The sequence below is a fragment of the Botryllus schlosseri genome, chromosome 13 (assembly GCF_051294905.1).
Source record: "Botryllus schlosseri isolate E-star chromosome 13, Bs_hap1, whole genome shotgun sequence".
Taxonomy (NCBI): Eukaryota; Metazoa; Chordata; class Ascidiacea; order Stolidobranchia; family Styelidae; genus Botryllus; species Botryllus schlosseri.
In genome coordinates this window covers 14,219,005-14,235,132 of record NC_137248.1, presented here as the reverse complement: position 1 = coordinate 14,235,132, position 16,128 = coordinate 14,219,005, and the positions used below count along the sequence as shown (strand labels likewise).

The following is a 16,128-nucleotide window of genomic DNA, read 5'->3' as shown; positions in this document are numbered from 1 at the left end:
GTGAAAATCCGGACATGTCCGGAAAATTCCGGACGTATGGCAACCCTATGTTAGTACCAATATTATTGGCCAAATGCATGCGCAAACTTGAGAAAAAAAATCGCAAGACCAGTAAATTTATGCATACTGATTTTTCACAGAAGTTATATTAGCGATTGGTGCATGGTTAGCCGAAAACACAAATAGAAGTGTGGGGGGGTCTGTTGAGTCAAGCATTCCAGAATTTGTTTGATTGGTACCAAGACCATTGTTTTTTGAGGTCTACAAAGTGTTGTTGCAGCCCTGCTAGTAACAAACACTCGGTAACGCCCGCCTTATTCTTCAGTCAACAGGTGTTTGATCGGTTAAAATGATCTTTTTTAATCATTGGGCGGATCGGGGAAAATTTTGGCTCGAATCTCGTCCATGGGGGCACGAGATTAAAAAGATTGGGAACCACTGCGCTAAATATTCGCAAACGGGAAGCTGAATATTTCGAGCAAACTTAACTAACGAAGCAAAAAAAAATCAAAATTGGCATGGTGCTTGCTCGTTTAGTGTTTTATTTTTTATGGTGCCAGCGCCTTGCAGAGAGTGATCCGACGTTGAAATGCCAAAAATTTCAACCAAAGATGTTATAATGACGTGAAAAATTGCATTAAATGAAAGAGTTTCACACATAGAACGCGAACGCGAACGCGAACGCGAACAACATGGTAAGTTACCAATTCTGCGACTGGGCTGTTAAGCGATTGTCTAATCAACTCGGTCTTTGAATTACTCTACTCAGTCTTAACTCAGTATTTTAATTACTTTATACTCACAGTCAGAACGTAAGGTTCCATATTGCATTACATAATGCGAAAATAGTAGTCTCAAGCATTATAAGAGATGTACTAGCATGTGAAGATGGATTGCGTTATGAAGGCTTAGGGTATTATCTGTGCGGAAGTTAATTGTCAAGTCAACGCATTTCGACCGCCGTGAAGTACTGTAACACTATAAAACGTATCTAGTTTTGACACAGTCACGTATTTAGTAGGGAAAAAACCATAACCGCCGCACCAGAAACTCCGCAATTAGGGGGTCAGAGATCGAAGGGGCCCCAAAATTATTCCGTGAATTGACATAAATTGTTGAGTACTATTCTTTAAATTTAAGCCACATTTCAAGATTTTTTCGCGCTCTGCGCGATTAAGTGTTACCGGGTATCTTGGTTATTGGGTGCCCTTCCTCCAAGAAAAAATACGCATGATTTATAGAAATGGGCATTTTGACGTCGGCCATTGCGGCGCCATGACGCACCAAGACAACTGAAGCTTTAGCCCATGTAACATACGACTCCGAAAAGTGCGCCAGACGATCGGCAGCGAGAGAACCTTGGCCGAAAAGGACCGTCCTTATGCTGACCGAAAACTTCGATGTATTGACATTATACATATATGTTTAATTGTCCATGGCCAGGCGCGTAACGATAGGCTTACCATATTTTGGAAATCCAAAAAGAGGACACTTTTTCAGAAATTTGCAAGCTACAGAACCGGAGTGAAATTCTCAAAAATAGGTTAAATTCCTCCCAATTTGTGATCGGTTGACTAAAAAAAAAAAAGGTCATCTCTTCCGCTCAGAACTCAAAAACACGCTTTTTACTCCACATCGCCAGGTGGATGACTAAAAAAAAAAAAAAAAAAAAAAAAAGGTCATCTATTCGCTCAGCGTTTTTCAGCCGTCGGAGCTTCACTTCTGCGCTTATATGTGGCATTTCACTCGCAATTTGCTCTAAATCTGCTCTAAATACTAAAAAAGAGGACAAAATCTCAAAAAAGAGGACAAAAGGGCGTCCTCCGAGGACACTTTCAAAAAAGTCAAAAAAGAGGACAAATCCTCTTAAAAGAGGACGTATGGTAAGCCTACGTAACGAGCCGAAAAATAAGGGAGGGTTTGAAACAAAAGGGGTGGGTTCGATTTTTTTTCGAATAGCATCAATTCCATGCGATGGGTAAATAACGATTATACAACATCTCCGTGTTGGCGATTATAGGCGTATAATAAGCTTGTCTACGAGTCCGGAAGTGCTGTTAATGAGCGACTCCCTGATCTGTCGTGAACAATGAAATACGCACGCGTTGAACATTTGAATACGCGCGCTTATCAACGCGTCCAACAATTAAATACGCCCGCTCATCAATGCGTCTTACGTAGCCTGGGTGACGATTTGCGCAAGTCAAAATGTACGAGTTTTTATGGAATATGTGCTATAATGATGCCGATTTCAGGTGGTTCAAACCTTACCTATTTTATAACTCATGCCTATTGGACTATAACCCAAGACTAGTGGAAATCAATTACGAAGGTACCGTACGCACACGTCGCACGTGATTGCGGACATTCGATGTCATTCAGGTACGAGATGTCACTCACTCTTTAATCACAGTCGCTAATCAGCAATCAGCATATACTTAATAGCATTTTATCCAAGCCATCGAGAAATAGGAGCCAAATCATGTAAGGCCCAAGACGCGGTAGTTAGGCTAGCGATACTAGGCCTATTGCGTACTAGGCCTATTGCAGATACGATTGTGTAGGCCAGCGACGATATCGTGCGAACAGGGCCTATTGCAGATGCGATTATTCAAGCCAGCAGAATTAGGCTTGTTGGAGACGCGGTAAATCAGGCTAGCAACGATTGCCGAACGTGCGACAATGAGTGACCTGATTTCGCAATCATCTCAGCGGGAGATCGTGTCGCGTTACATTGTGCAGTGCAGTGCGCACGGACAATTTCGCTAATTGGCAACACGCCTTTCGTTAATTGGCCGCGTGCAATACTGATAATACGACTTATTGAATTGCAACCGAGTATTAGCGTCAGAGCGGTCATTTGAAAAGTCCGGGTTTTCGCGGTAAAGGAGGGGGTTTCGCGTTTCTAAAGGAGGGATTTCGACCCCCGAACCCCCCTCCGCCGCCCCTGGATATGGGACTGTCCATGGGCGTCTAAATGGCTGGCACCGAATGTTACTGTCCTGGCAATCTGAACCCCAAAAGACAAATGCCATCCCGCAGAGAAAAATTATTGGCCAACGAATAAAGACCTATTTAAAATCGTGTGCGTCTTTTAGTTTGGTACGTTATGACGATTTCAATATCTTTGTACATATAGCTGACAGGAGTTAACGAAATGACATTATGTAGGATGTAACGAAGTCAATATACCAACGGGTCCGCCCGAATATGTTTGATTTAATTATTATTGACGGGACGTACATTTTCCAAGACACTTCCCTCATATTGACCGATTGTGGGATTTGTTATCACCCTATGCGGGGCCCAAGACAAACGCGTGGGGGTAGGGGATCTGGCGAAGTGCTGTTTCGGTCCTGAGTAGGATATTGATGTAGGAATGAAGTTAGCAAGCTAATATAACATGAGTTAAATATGCTGCCTTTTAAAGACCACAGTGTTAGTGAACTATTGGACAGATACAGGGACTATTGATGGATTGGTTAGGTATCCTATAATAATGAAGTGCAATTGTAAACTTTTAGCTGATTTGAATCAGGTCACTTTGTGGACAGATTCAAATCCTAATTCAGTGCCGGACGGCGATTATAGTATTCTAATACCATATTATGTTTCGACGTCATGAATAGAAAAAAGACATTTCACGTTTGTATATTTCGTACTAACACAAACAAATTTATGTCCGTGACTAGTTGCCTGTTCGTGTACCTATCTCATATGGTAAAAATACAGTAACAAATATTTACTTGAATTGATATTACAGCATATTGGCATATTAAATTGGTTACGACGATACATCATGGGTAGTACAGACCTAATTACTTTTTTGCATTACATGAAAAACTGGGAAAAAGAATCTGATGACAATATAGATTCCTTGATTTCCGAGCTACAATATTTTCTAAAACTCGGTGATTTCGAATGTGGCCCCGCCATCGACAAAGAATTCCGAATTTTGACCGATTTAGTACAAACCGTGCAAAGGGAGAAGATCGGCACCGGTGTTTTGCACATTATATCGGATATAGGCGGGATAATAGCGATATGGGAAATGGCTTTTGGTATGGGCATTTATCTGAGTTATGGAGCCGCTGAGATCGGAGTTAAATATACATCAACCGCATTCGACGAACTCAAAGCTAAGATCGGTACAGCAGATACCGATATCGCCTCCAATATTAACGAAGACCTTAAAGCCTACATCGAAAAGTTCAAAAAAAACAACAAGCTGATAAATGCTCGGGCGGCGAAAGGAATGGATAACCGACAGTGTCGTTCTTTACTGATGCAGTTCATGGCTTTTGTTCAAATGCAGGAAGATACGATTACTGTGGCGAATTTCAAGAAATATGCCGCATCGGCAAGAGTGGCCTACGACTGCGACGAAATTAATGCTGTTTGTGACGCGCTCGACGGCCTCAACTTCGGTGAGCGCACTCAGACCGAAGTCAATGAGCTCATGAAGACCTTGTCAGGATGGAAGCTACCTGGATGGGCTATGGGAGGGCTGGGGTTGGTCCGAAATGTTTGCTTTAATATCATGACTTATAAAATGAATATTGCTAAGACAAAAATAGCAAAACAAGCCGCGGAAAATGAAATTCCTGGTGAAGAATTCGAATATGGTGCATTTGAAATGATGGACATGCTCGGCAAGTTTACGGCTGGCGTTACTGCCGCGCTGACTGCCTTCGATGTCTTTCTGACAATCATGGATCTCGCCAGCTTCGACAAACAATGCGATGAGATGATTGCCAAATTGCAAGGAATAATCAAGGATGAATACACATCTTACTTCCTCAATATTCAGGAAGCGTGTAAAAAATACAAGAACGCAATTGCTGCAAATGGTACTAAGGATGCAATCGCTGCAAAGGCGACTAAGAAAGAAATGACTGCATTTGCTACTGAGGTCGTATCAGCATCTGCAGATAAAAGTCGATGCTGCGTCGTACTTTGATGGAATACGGATTTGACGACAGATTTGGACGATGAGTTTACCAATGATGAATCATCCGATGTAGATTGATAAATAATTGTATTGATCAATAAATCCATATTATTGTTAGCTTCATATCTGATAGCCTAAATGTTTGGCAATGGCAACGGCCATGAGCTTTATCATCGGCTAACATTCATTTCATATTTGTATTCGTGCGATATATTACCGAGAATAATAATTTCGTCACCGGGAGAGGCCGTTCAATCATTCTTTTCTGGATACTGGAGTCGACTTTTACCAAACCAGGTTGCACCAAGATAGAGAGCTTTTGTATTATACCTATAAGCAATTTTTTCGCTTGTACTAATACTTTTTATGCCCGTGACTTGAATAGTGGATGGATACATATAACCCGCGTGAGAAAATATTAATGTAATAATACCCAAGTGGAAACGGAATTATCTTTTTATGTCTATATATATCCGCGAATCCAAGTCTAAGGGCATCTGCCTCCGCAATATGGAACCTCGCCGCAAGTCATTGTCTTGAATAATAAAAATGTGTACAAACCAGCATCGTGACTTCTTTCGCTCTGCCTTACCACAAAACATTTACACCACAATGGTCAATAATGTGCCCGCTTGCTGCAAATACTCGGTTTCACGCCATTGCAGCACAATGGCATAATTGTGACACAAGGTGCCACTCCGCTCAGTATCAGTTTAATAACATTTTCATCTTTTCATCACAAAACTTCGATACAATGAAAAAATAGGAAGGTGTCGAAACGTCTTGGAATTAGGGTTGTGTTTAAAACAAAAATCAATTTAAAACAAACATGTTTAAAACAAGGTGATTGTATGAAACATGTTTTTTCAAGCCATGATCCCACGCATATTCAATTACAACGCCATAGTGGTTTGATATTCACAATTAATATCTGATTTGAAAAACTCTATATAAGACCACCGACAGTGGCGTTGTCAAATCAGTACGCTGGAGTGTCTACGAAAGCAGGATGGAAGATAGCTATACGGGCTTACTTATTGTGTTAGGGCGAAGCTATGCCCGATGATAGAATGTTATTCTGAAACCTAAACTGTAAGTCTATATTGATGTGCTGAAGGGGCCTTTGTGGTATAAGACATGCTATTAGTGGGACTGGGCACAATGATTCAGGTACTCGAGTCTGTCTTCCAGTATTGAAACTGAAAGTTATTTTATCAAGGAGTATCACGGTTTCAACAGTACATTTTGCCGTGACATCACAATGAGTGATATTCAAACGCTAGTTCGACTTGAGCATAATGCATGATTCGGAGTTAAATCACTCAGGTGCTCAATCTTGCCCAGCCTTAGCTAGTAGCTATTAGTGGGGATAACGAATAAATAAATGGGATAGCTGGTATCTATATCTTAGGATCGGGATAGTCTAGCTAAGTAATAGGTGGGGCCATGCACGATGGGAACTATACTTTACATACCTTATCTGTGGTTTGGAAGAAACGTCACTCTCTTTAATACAATTAATGAAGGCGTTCACGAACAATTGGATTTTATTTACACGCCACGTACAAAAAAAAACACTGGCGTTTGGCACAACAAAATATTCCTCAAGTTGACCAGGACTAAAATACCAGGAAAAAATGCCCCGTCACATCGCTCGGGATGGTGAGATCGGGCAAATGCGTTCGGGATTCAGAAGTCCCGGCTTGCGAGGCCTGGAGTGTGCAAGAGTGCGTGATAGTCGTCCGGACGGTTTGATTTTCCTCACAAAGCCCAATGGTGGTCAAAACTTTTCCTCAGTCTTGAAATCAAGGGTTTATTTTAATTCTCAGATTGGGGTCGCGTCCAGCTGGAGATGTTGACCCAGCAGAAGTTATGTCCCATTCTGAGATACCTAAATATCAGTGATACCCTTTCAACTAAAATGCTGGCCCAATCATATGGGGATTAATCCTTGGGGCTATGGGCACAGCGATTCCAGTACTCAATCTGAATTTAGCATTAATTTTGGTGATTTGGGCCGAGTATTGGAATTGCACGCTTTTAGCCACTGGGTGTTCGATAAATTTTTTATGTGCGCAGGGCGAATTGCTTTAAATGCTTCTTGGCTGGCAAAGTCCAGGATATATTTTCTGTGAAACCCACATGTAAATAGTAGCACCTAGAAATCAATATCTGATTAGAGGCTACCTAGGGTAAATGCCGGAGTAATCAGCTCATGAGGCGTAGTCCAGGGTGAAATCACAGGTTCAATGAAGTTTCTTTATCCAGCAAGTTTTCCGGTAGCCTTCGATAATGTCTATGCGTTGGACAGGTAGTGTTTTACGGGGGCAGAGAGTTATAAGTGTTTCCCAATAACTACGGTTACAGGTAGCACTGGATGCATAGAAAATTTTAAGCCAAGCATATATAGTAGCAAGGTAATCAGTGTTCTGCGCTTGGACACCGTATTAATAGTATTTAAACCATTTCATGATAGCTGGTTAATGTGCTTTGGGACCACAATTTTCATAATAAAGAAAGCAACCTATAACAAGTTCGTTACAGTTGATGCCTCCACAGATGATAATAATTTCCTTACTTGCTAAACCATAAGTTTACTACTTCGAAACTCCTTTCCTGCTAATATTGAAGTGACATTGCCTTTCTGCACTGTTACCAGAAGAGAGCAGTATAAGTCTAACATAATTGCAATGATAATCCATTATAATATTTGCCTTTTTTGTCTAAAATTTTGATTACGGACTCCATATAGTAGGCTTACCATACGTCCTCTTTTAAGAGGATTTGTCCTCTTTTTTGACTTTTTTGAAAGTGTCCTCGGAGGACGGCCTTTTGTCCTCTTTTTTGAGATTTTGTCCTCTTTTTTGAAATTTTAGGTCAGATTTAGAGGAAATTGCGAGTGATATGCCGTAAATAAGCGCAGAAGTGAAGCAGAGCATAGAAGATTGTGGTTGTCCAAAATTACAATGACTTAGATGCTAGATCTGATGGGGAAAACCACCCAAGGGGGTTCCGTAGCGGAACAGTTTCTAGTCTTTCTGGATAGTTTGGTATAATGTTGGCATAAGATTAGGTATAGCACTACGCCATTTTAGTAAAAAATTGCACAAGTAATATTGCATAACATAGTCATCAGTAATTTCTTGAATGAATTTTCGTCGGTTGAAACTGTGAATCTGTCATTTTTGCATTAGTCTAATGGTGCATCTCGCAATTTCAAGAGTGGCCGATACTAAGTAATTGAGCGTTAAGTCATGTAAAATCTCGAATAAGTACATGTATCTTTATCTGACCTTGTGGTATTAACGCATCCACATCATTGGTACATTAATTGAAATTGTCCAGTCCAGTATACCAGACAGATTTATAAGTTTTGAGGCATCTATCACAGAACGATGCGAAATAGTTAAGCCACTATAGCTACTGTGAGGTTGAAATTTACCTGAATTCTTTTTTTGCCAATCAAGTAGACCGTCATAAGGATTCAGCCCAATCCAAGCAACGTCTCAGCAACAGTGATCTATGCTGGTATCACACACTCGGTGAACTTTGGATATTATAACCAGTTGGCAATCCCGGCTCTTTTAAAATCTGCAACGCCGCGAAGTTATATACCATTAAGCATTGATTAATTACTGAGGAAGGTTAAATTTACGCTGAAACTGAGTCACGGTGATTGATTGCTTCATACCAATACCGGGGTTTGTATATTATCAATGGTATCACCAACCATGACTTACCCGACGTGAGGTTTCGAAAATCAAGTCCGGCCACTTTTTTTCAGCTGCGTTGAAACTCAGTCCTAATTGGTAAATATAGAGCCATTTTCTTTGCCTGAATGCCAGTAGATGCAAGCTCAAGCTGAATAGACGTCCATACTGTGGTATCTATCAGGATTAAACCGTAACAAGACCTTTATAGGCTTAAAAAGAAAATGTATTGATAAACTCCCACTCATCAACAGTTTATAACACTTCTGAACAGCATGCTGCAGCCTGTTGACAACTTCCTTGTCAGTTTTCTGCACTATTATAAGAGTAATTTGCAGATTAGGTCTTAAATTCTAGACAATAAGGTAGCCTCATCTCATTTTTAGTAAATTCATTGTTACTGGTGAAGTTACCTATTTGCAGAGGGCACTTTTGCCTACGTTTGTTCAGGCTCTGTGTTTTTGAGAGAGGGAGAGAGTATTTTATTTTTAACTCAGTCTGGACTAGACAGCAGACAAGGCAGCAATAATGGCGATACATAGTACACTGCATGATATTTGGTATGATACGATGCGATCTCACAATATTCTTATGCAGATTATTGAGCCTTTGACGATGAAAAAACCTAATATTATGAGCATATGATGTTCCACTGATTGTCATATATCACACGTCTTTGCTTTTAAGCTAAAAAATGTCTAACAATATTCAGAACTGACGAGAGATTTCAGATTTGATAATTTTGCTCATTGCTGAGAATTCCAGTTATACGTTATGGTTGATATTCAGTTCCTTTCAATTGTAGATCATAAATCACTCAATAGTATGGGCCCAAACTCCAAAAACTAGAGCAAAGGTCGGGATCTTCAAGTAATACGAGTTTTGATATTAGCAAAGTACTTTGTCGAGCCCTGGTGACCTTCTGATTTCGAGGCATAAAGGCCAAATCTAACTGAGTTTAGTTCAATAGTGTATGGTCACTTTTGAAGACATGATATACACAAGTAATAGATAGTGACCGTTTTGGTTGAAAACCTTTCCCTAATATAATATTGAGTGTGTGTGAGAGAGAGAGAGAGAATAACTGAAATGGTGGTATTTATTAACTATTTTCTAGACCCACTATGAATAATAACCAGTAGAAGTAAACGGATGTGAAGACTAACTCCAAACAACGACCACCTATGTTGTAAAAGAACCACCGTGTGTTTATTATGAAAAGGTATGGTAATCATCTTGAAATAATACGCCATTTATTTATTTATTCATTTATTTATAGAAACTTGTTCAATATGATGAAGTTTTGTTGAAGCATTTCTTTTTATTGTATAGATATATTTCTTGAGCGTGGGCATAGAGCCGATATTACGGTGTTCGCTGCTTGGGGGTAGTGCCTGGTGTCGGCTAGCGGAACCGTATATGGCGCGACCCAATAGCTCACAGCAATGAGATAAGTAACCCTTTTTCAATAAAACCGTAGAACATCTTAAGAATCACCTACGAATTGAATTCTTACCTTGTTGGACAGCATCCAACCGCAAGGTAATGTGTAATTGTAGTTATGTATATTTAGGTATATTTTTGTGTAAGTCGTACGTTTGTCCATACCGCACGGTACCTCCCTCCGCCCTAGAAGTAGATGCGTTTCCGGTTAACCCTACCCGTGGTAAGGAGAGCCGTTTCTATTATAATACATAAAATCACTATATGGGGTTGGTAATGTAGTAATGACGTATATAGAAGTAGATTGTGAGAAAATCTCACTTTTTGACACCCGTGGTTGCGTGAGTAGACGCTGCATTTCAACCACGATAGGGAGGAAGGAGGGACAAATATATCGTCGCAAAACAATGCATATAAAGTTACAGTATGTATATATATAAGCACCCACGAAAAAATTGATAAAAGAATTTCAAAATAAAATAAACACTTGTGGCGGATAAAACATACAATAAGGAAATTTGCCATGTGTAAATATAGTAATATATAAAACGAATATCTAATGATAAAATGCCCTTGTGGGTTAACAAAATGTTATCTAACATAACTTAGATTGAAGTCGGAGTCGGACTTGGGATTGGATTTGGGCTCGGAATCGAATTCAGACCCCGATGTGAACCAAGTGATCTGAAAACTTTTCGTGTGTAAATTTAGGATTAATTGACACCAAGTATGAAATATTAGTAGTGATAACATGTGTCCGCGATTATGCTGCATGGAATCCGAGATCGAGCGCACAGTCTGGGTACCACAAAAATAAGTGTCTCGCGATCAAGGGCTGAAATCGCTGAGATCACTGAGATTCCTGATGATGACACATACGTTAGCAGGAATATCAGAGTATCTATGTGACATTGGCCGATGAGTCTAATTTAAGACTCCGCCATTGGAAACAATGGTATGACTTCGCCACGAGTGACAGCACAGGACTGGAAATGATAGATTATCCAGAGAAGCCTGGATGAATAAATTAATAGGCACAGGACTGGAGTGCTAGATTAACCAGAGAAGCCTGGAAAAACTAAATTAATAGGCACAGGACTGGAATGCTAGATTGACCAGAAGCCTGGAAAACTAAATTAATAGGCACAGGACTTGAATGCTAGATTAACCAGAAGCCTGGAAAACTAAATTAATAGGCACAGGACTGAAAATGCTAAATTTTTCAGAGAAGCCTAAAAAACTAAATTGATAGAGCTGACTGATAAAGTCTTAGGATGCACTCAATGATTTGGCATCCCTATCTGGTTTAATTAAACTGTGTTTAATGAAGAAATAATATATAACCTGAATAAATAGATATATATGATAGCCTATATGTGTAGTAATAGTGATGTATATGTAATCGGAATAAAATAGTATGGTAATTAGGTTAGAAAAGACCCTAGAACACATAGGAAAGTGTACTACAAATAATATGAACTTGAAAATGGCAAATAAATTGGCCCCATCCACACATTTGTTTTCCGAAACAGATGTGTCGTTCATCAAGAACCACGTTAGTCATAGGTCCACCCTGTCGACACATTCGTTTTACGAAGCGGGTGTGTCAACCGTTTGTTATATCGATATCTGTACAAGAGTTGGGATAATGTTATTTTACCGAGTTCATTTTTGTGCTATAGACGTACGCATAAATTGCGTCATGAAGTACAAGTGTCATTCTCATTTTCGAACTTATAAGACAGATTAAATACGATATCAAGATATTCTACACACCCGTGTAGTTAAGTTATCGTATGAATCGATGACGGGACATATGAATTCATTCCGCACGATTTTGTCGAAAGCCTGTTCCGTCAAGCACTAATGTACCGAGAGGACAACGAGTTATACAAGAAGATGGAATCGCCACCCCACGATATCGCGATTCTCCCGGAGCAAAACGGCAGTTATATTCCACCTTGCAATCGCCGAGCTGAACTTTATAGATTGGTGACATTCCGTCCATATCGAGAGAAGCTTCATTTTTGCCAACTGATATGGCGGCCGCGAGATTTTATTGGTCTGGATACAAAGATAGAGTGAAGTGTTTCGGCTGCGGTGTAAACATGGACTACGCCTGAAAAGCGAGCAAAAAAACGTTCACCGGCCGCCGAAATAGGAACGCAAATACGCGTCGCTCGAACCAGATTGTCAGAGGAAGATGCCAAGAAGATGCAGTTGGACAGCAAAAGATTTAGCAGAAGTCACACAGAAAAGAGCCACCAGCAGACGATCAGATATTCATTTCACTGTGAACGATGTCGTACAAGACCCTTTGATACTATTCGATATAGTGCCAGTCGATTCAAATACACAAACTGCGCAACAGTCAAAGAGTAGACTGGGCAACTCTGTTTATGCTAGAAACAGAATTGGGACGCCATCAATATTAGAAATTGCATATGTTGAAGAAATTGCTGAGAATCTGATGGTTATACAAGAAACCATACTTTGCCAACAATACAAGAATAATAGGAGTGAAATTACCCTGATCCCCTGTGGACATCTGGGTCAGTGTCAAGAATGTTCGTCCGATGCTGAGCGCTGCATATTCTGCAATGGGAAAATATCGCAAAAGATCAAAGTGTATGGAGCTTGACGGTGCAGGCAAGACAAACGTATTTCTGTCTAATGGACTGGTATCAAAGTATAGTACTGTGCAGTGAAGCTAATTCGCTTTATTATGTTTAAATACTATAATCACTATGTTCTTGATAATTACTATCAGGTTGCTTTAAATGGCGCTAACATTTTCATGCCCTGAACATGGTTGAGAGTTTATGAACGTTTATTATGTGGATAGTTGTCGTCGCTGCGTAATTGCATTTGTGGTTGATTGAGGATGAGGTCATATTATTAAGTATTAAATCATTTATTTGGGTATTTCGTGATCTATATTTGTTCATTCATTTTGTGTTTTTGTGTTGACCATATAGATGTTAAACGTTAGGCGGGTTTGACTTTGCGAGGTTTGTGACGGTTCGCCATATGTGAAAGTAGCGTGGCCCTGTAGGATGAAATATGGTATTACGTAAGCAACAGTACTTGTCTTTGACATGTTGTTCAATGTCATAAGTAACTAAAATAGATACCCCTCCCTACATTAACGTCACAGATCCTCTACATTGTCAAACCTATTACAATGAGTGTTTATAATAATCTATGTTGTACCGTCTCGTACAGTAAGGCGTTATAACCGACCACGCCTTATGCTAGTGTCGGGACCCTTCGCCCTAACGGGATAGAAGTTTAGAATTTGTGGTAAATTAGATCTATGGTCTGTGAGACACGGTACATACGAATGAATAAAAAGCTAAAACACCAGTACCATCGAACCCAGAGATATAGTAGATTGTGATCAAAATACCATTGTAATTGAGTGTTGTGTAATGACACAATATTTCATGAATGAATTTTTCGGCAGGATAGGCCGTCACATGAATTATATGTGTAAACCAACCTTGGAGCTGCTTTTCGGCAGGACAGGCCGTCGCATGAATTATATGCGTAAACAAACCTTGGAGTATTGAGAATGTTTATTAATCGTGCATGTTGATGAATAGGTTTAGATAAAACTTGTAATATAATTGAAGCATGTTTACCAATTTTATCGGGTTTTACTCATAGAAACCTCATTCCTCTTTGCATGATTAACTGATTGGAGTATTTGGTTGTTATAAGCCAAGGGGCTTGTCTATTGTATGAATAGTTTGAGCCGCTGGACCTTCTAAGGTCACTGCTTCGTTCGATCAATCTACAACCAATGCTTCAATCAACGTAGACAACACCGGGTTGTATAAGGGGTGTGGAAAATGTGGAAAAGCCAGGAGATGGGGTTGAGCTCTGTGAAGTAAATCGAACCAAGTGTGGAATACTTGCATGGCAAGCGCCATGAAGCTACACCAGGGGTGGGCAACATACGGCCCGCAGGCCGGATCCGGCCCGCGAAGGGATTTTGTCCGGCCCGCGGACAGGTTTCTGTCTTACATGATAATGTGGCCCGCGGCCCCAGTATTCAGAGATTCCCTGCTACTTGCGTAAACGTCAAATTTTAGTGACTGTATGTTATTATACACATGTATGCGCACTGCGCAGTGAGCGAGGGTGGTGTTTACTCGTAAGTTAGTCGAAGCGAGAAGACTTGCATTATCGGCATTTACGATGTAATCAACCCTAATGTCATTTGTGGTAGGCCTAATGATGGTGTTTGTCGACTACAATGGTCATTTACACTAGGCCGATATTTCATATTTTTGATTCCGTAACCGTCGACTTCACTGTAAAAAATCTGGTAGATTTACTGGGAAATCTCTGTAAATTTTGCCACGAATTACCGGTCGCAGCCAATTACTGTGCGTATCTTGTAATTTTACATTTTCATATGTAATATTACCTTAATATAGCTGTAAAGTAAGTTACCAGAATTTCTTCGCAAAATTACTGACAGTTACTCGTTACTGCAGTTTACCGGGCTATTGGCAAAATTGATTAGCTTCAAAATCGCTGCAGCCAATGTATACGTAGAACTGAATGTTACTGATATATCATTCTAGAGGTGATTTGACCTGATTGAACCTCGTTTGCGAGACTGGGGTCTGTCATACCGAAATTGTTGGCCCTAGTATCAATTTAAGCTTAGTGGGGTACAAGAAATAACTGACAATCGTAGCTAATGTGGTACACCGTAGCCATATTATATTATACGGCAATGGCTGTACGGCCAGTCTCGCTGGTTACATTCGTTGTCACGGATAAGACTGATAAGTTAGAAAATTAGTTCAGGATGTATAATATTGCTCGGGGAAACTAGAAATATCAGCACCGCATGCTCAGCTGACCATTTGTTAATGGCGGACAAGGCGACCTGTAATAGGTTACGTTAGGTGACTGCTTTTTCTGAGATTCGTAGTAAACAACCAACGCACAACTGTGACATCACAAGCAGCGTCTGGTTAAGTAAGTACAGTAAGTAGTGAACAACACATGGAATAAATATCAATTTATACGAAATTAGATGAAAAAATGGACTATATGCAATGATAAATGTTTCTGTATGGTAAAAACGACCCAGATCAAACATTATAACGTGGCCAGTAAATATTATTGGTGTCATGTGTCAGCGGATGAATACCCTTTATTTTGAAATCGTTCGAGTGTCGTCTGGCTCTGGCCAGTGGCCATTAGTGAGATTTGAGCAAAGGGTGGAGCGAAGCTTGTGCTTGAAGAACGTGGACACGATCGTTGAAGATTCCTAGGAATGCTGAATGGAATACGCATCTTAAAAGGTAATACAGTACTACATAGTATTTGTTACCGTGAATATCTGACTCTGCACACCAGCCCTTGATGACTTAGATTTCATGATTGATATATTTCATTCGCTGCATTCTCTGCTCTATTTTGGGATATTTGTCGACTTATATAGTGACCACATACTCCGCCGCGGAGGAGTTGAAACTGTTGGCTTGGTAATGTCATTTTCGGGCCGTAGCATAGAGATGTTTTCATCCACTGCTGGATTTGTTTGCCACACATGCCACCTTAAATTAGGAACCTTTTGCTTCAATACAGAGATAAAGTAAGTCATGAATCTCTGCTATGTCATGTAATAGGCGGAGCCGTCATCACACAATGTGCCAGTACCGGTACTTCAAAACATGTTATATTTTTGTTAGCCTATTTGTCTTAGTCTTTATAATGTCATGTCCACTGTCCAGGTTAGGAACTTTGCTTTATATAGCGACTTACGCATGAATTCTTTTCAGTGGAACTGCAAGATACTAGTTACACAGAAGGAATGAGAACGAGAAAAAGAAACAATTGGAAGTTTGGCCGGTGGTGGAATTAATTCACGTTTTCTTGAGACCACTCGTGTTACTGCATGTCTCCTAAAGAAGAATTAGACCTCCAGCAGCAATATTTTTCCATCGATAACCACTTCATCGTGATATCATGAATGAATATACAGTTTGTTCCAATGTC

General features: G+C 40.1%; 1 long non-coding RNA gene across 1 annotated transcript; it reads left to right on the top strand.

Moving 5' to 3' along the window:
- The first annotated feature begins 7,882 nt into the window (after nucleotides 1-7,882).
- On the top strand, nucleotides 7,883-16,128 carry LOC145453271 (uncharacterized). Its single transcript, XR_013919685.1, has 2 exons — nucleotides 7,883-15,431; nucleotides 15,912-16,128. It is a non-coding gene; the product is annotated as an uncharacterized LOC145453271 (long non-coding RNA).